Source organism: Pseudophryne corroboree, chromosome 5, assembly GCF_028390025.1.
Source record: "Pseudophryne corroboree isolate aPseCor3 chromosome 5, aPseCor3.hap2, whole genome shotgun sequence".
Classification (NCBI taxonomy): Eukaryota; Metazoa; Chordata; class Amphibia; order Anura; family Myobatrachidae; genus Pseudophryne; species Pseudophryne corroboree.
Genome location: NC_086448.1, coordinates 560,648,008 through 560,651,964, shown reverse-complemented (window position 1 = coordinate 560,651,964; position 3,957 = coordinate 560,648,008). Strand labels below are relative to the sequence as shown.

Sequence of the window (3,957 nt, the reverse complement as noted above, 5' to 3'; positions counted from 1 at the left end):
TTTATCTAGATATACATTGTAGTTTAATAAATTGTGATTATTTAAAAGTCCATTTTATGTTCTTTTACAGCCAGCGCTGGTACATTCTTGCTTTTGTTTTACATATTTACCATTCCTCTACCAGCTGCTTCTGACAGCGCACTTGATCTATCTATAAATAACCAGTGAATCACTAGCTGAGAGAGGAAACTATAGAATTCATGCTCTATTGCATGTCTCCCTATCTTGGGCTCTGTAGTCACACTGGTAATGGAAAATTATAAAGTAGTGTATTTTATAAGTGATAAAGGCCCGTGGAGGCAATGCGGATTTCATACGCAAGCAGCCAATGTTTTCAGTCTGCATATGATTATATCATGATGGTTACCACTGGGGGGATGCAGAAAGAGACAATTTCAGATGTGTGGACGAATGGTGCAGATGGTCTGCCTTTTTACGCAAAGTGCTGGATTAGAGCCGCAGCAGGTGGGTGTCTTTGTATGATTTTCTTCAACTATGGCATTAGCTTAAATACGCAGTTGCGCTGAGTAAACAGATGTTGTCACGGCTGCATTAGTGTCCATCTTTGAGTGAGGCTCAAACTATCATGGTAAAAGATCACGAGCAAAAGCATAGACAGATTAAGGGAGGGATGTAGGACATACTGTACCCCAAGCCCCACTGTCAAGGGGCACCCTGGCTGGTGGACACTGACACCACTAGCTTTCCCTCTTATGCAGCAGCAGAACCAGGCTGCCAGAATGTGAGCAGGACAGTATGCAGTGCAGGCAGAGACACAGGAGAAACATAGAATTTGACGTCAGATAAGAACCACTTGGCCCATCTAGTCTGCCCTTTTTTTAACCGTATTTCTATCTCAAAACATATTTGATCCTTATTTCTTTGTAAGGATATCCTTATGTCTATCCCATGCATGTTTAAATTGCTCTACTGTCTCTGATGGGAGGCTATTCCACTGAACCTCCCCCCCCCTCCCCCTCTAGTCTCAGTGCATGTCCTCGTGTCCTATTGCTTCTCTTCATATGGAGACTGTTTACCTGCTGGACTTTGTTAAAACCCTTGATATATTTGAAAGTTTCTATCATGTCCCCCCTTTCCCTTCTTTGCTCCAAACTATACATATTAGGGTTTTGTAATCTTTCTGGGTATGCTTTGTGATGTAGGCCATGCACCATTTTATACCCCTTTTCCACCTAAGTACCGTGTCCGATCCGGGATGTTTAACACAGCTACAACCCGTGTCGGCCACCCCGTTTCCACTACACTTCGACACGGGTTATTCCCGTGTCTGATCTGTTTCCACCTAACCCGGGTAAGCTCTGTAAAAGCCTATTGCTGTCATTACAAATGGACTTTTTACTGTCTCATCAAGATGATGTCATCAAAAGGACCAAAAGGGAGGGGTGGGGCCTGCTCACAGCATTGCAGCAATGGACGCCGGTGCAGTAGCTGTGTCTAGCATGGAGTCGCAGACTGTTTGCAGTTTACTGCTGCTTATTTCTGCTACAGACAGCTTGATGCAGCTTTTCACCTTGTGCTACCTACTGCAGAGCTGGAGAAGGAGAGCTCAATTCTTTGCAGAGAGGGCTACCTATCGACGCAAATATTTGAAAAGGTGGAGAGCGCGTATATCATCCACTGTTGTTATTTCTCTCATAACAATGAACTCTACACCAAGCCGAAGAATGTGGGGGAGAGATCGCAGACATGGAGAAGCATTCATGCAGACCATTCTAGCATATCAGGAGGAGCAGTGGATGGAAAACTTCAGGATGTCTCGCGCTACATTCGAGTATGCTTTGGAACTACTGTCCCCCGCAATAACCATGCAGACCACCAGGTTCCGGAAGCCCATTGAGCCAGCCAGGAGATTAGCGATTGCTCTCTGGTGGTATGCTACCCCTGGAGAGTATCGCACAGTTTCCAGTTTATTTGGAGTAGGGATTGGCACGGTCTGCAAGATTGTCTACCAGGTCACGCGGGCATTGCTGGATACCATGTACCATCGCTTTATTTCCTTGCCACAAGGACAGCGGCTAGATGCGACTATAAAAGGGTTTAAGAAGCGTGGCTACCCACAGTGTGCTGGTGCCATAGATGGGACCCACATCCCCATCATTGCCCCCCGTGACAACCCAGCAGACTATTACAATCGTAAGGGTTGGCATTACATTGTTCTGCAAGCTGTAGTGGACCACAAATACTGGTAAGCACTGTTTCACTAATGTGTTTGAAATAGGCTTGGCCTGTTTTATGATAATGCATAAACCTTTATTTTTAGTTTCACAGCTGTCTTCATAGGGTGGCCCGGACGGTCACATGATGCAAGGGTTCTCGCCAACTCCGATCTTTACAGTATTGCTGAGGACAAGCTTGGTGGATGGCTTTTCCCTCGAGAGGTAAGATTATTTACTACTTAAACTAATGTTCGCCCATAAACCAATAGTCAAGTTTTATCCCTGTAATAATATTAATGTTTTATTAACAGAAATCTGTGATCGTACATGGTGTGGACATCCCGGTCCACCTCATTGGTGATGCAGCATACCCATTACAGCGCTGGCTAATGAAGGGCTACACCCAGCATGTTCACTTATCCCCCGAACAGACATCATATACCCATGCCCTAAGTTCGGCCCGTATGGCAGTGGAGAATGCGTTTGGTCGTTTAAAAGGACGCTGGCGCTGCCTCATGAAGAGGAATGATGTGGACTTGAAAATAATGCCAGATATAGTAGCAGCCTGCTGCATTCTCCATAACATATGTGAGATTCAAAAGGAAAACTTTCTCCCCGAGTGGAATGTACATGATCATGGGGCGGGGGTCACTGTACATGATGCACCAGGCTTGGTGGGGGGGGCATGACGCTGCCAGCGAGTGCATAAGGGCCACCATTGCAGCTAATCTTCAAACAATGTTGCAGTAGAGAAGACAGACAAGTTTTTGTGTGCAAACAATTTTTGTTTATTTTGTTTTTCAGTTATAAAAATTTGGTTCAAAAGTTATGTTATTATATGTTTTCTTTTAAACAGTTGGCACACATTTTCTGAGGTAACAATATAAAATATTTAAGTGCAAACATGACACTGTAAAATTCCACATAACGCAAGGGGTCTTCAACATGTGTCCCTCCAGCTGTTGTGGAACAACATGTACCAGCATGTGTTGCTATGTATTTCCACAACAGCTAGAGGGCCACATGGTGAAGACACCTGCCCTGAGGTAACAGTATAAAAGAGTAAAGTGCAAACAGGGCACTCTGTAAAAAAAAACCTAATGTTTGGTTTGGCAGGTATCGGGGTACCCCCAATATTTGGATCACACTGCCGCACATTTTCTGAGGTAACAATATAAAAGGTAACCCCAATATCTGGATCCCACTGCCCATTTTCTGAGGTAACAATATAAAAGTTTAAAGTGCCAACAGGGCACTCTGTAAAATCAAAATAATGTTTGGATTTGTAGGTATCAGGGTTGAGGATACAGTGCAAACAGAACCTTAAAACACAAACATTGTTTTATCACCCACTGCTCTAAGGCAATTGTCTATATACCCGATATTCTGAGGATTGCGGGATTTGTGTTGGGGGATTTGAGGGAGGCTCATAGTTGTATGGACCATATGGGTGCTGTGGGTAGGCTGTGTCTTGCTGTTGTGCTTGTGTGGTATTCCCTATGGTACGTGCAAACGTGTGTTCAAAAAATTTCATCTGCCTATCATGCATGGTCATTAACTGCCTCATACAAGTTTGATGCATTTCTTTTTCTGACGCAAGAAATCTCTCAAGCCGTGCATCTTCCTGGGCATTGAGCTCACTATCCGCCTCACGCAGGTGATCCACGATAATGGACTTTATTGCTCTGACCGTTTGTTCTGTTTTGTTCAGTTTCTTTTTCCGCTGTGGAACGTTGTAGACTGTGAAGGGGATGAAACAGAATGTAAGCAACAATATAAA

General features: G+C 44.2%; 1 long non-coding RNA gene across 1 annotated transcript; it reads left to right on the top strand.

The window, feature by feature from the left end:
• The first annotated feature begins 201 nt into the window (after positions 1–201).
• LOC134929220 (uncharacterized) lies at positions 202–2,929 on the top strand. The gene is made up of 3 exons (XR_010178393.1): positions 202–465; positions 2,282–2,399; positions 2,489–2,929. It is a non-coding gene; the product is annotated as an uncharacterized LOC134929220 (long non-coding RNA).
• Positions 2,930–3,957: the final 1,028 nt, after the last annotated feature.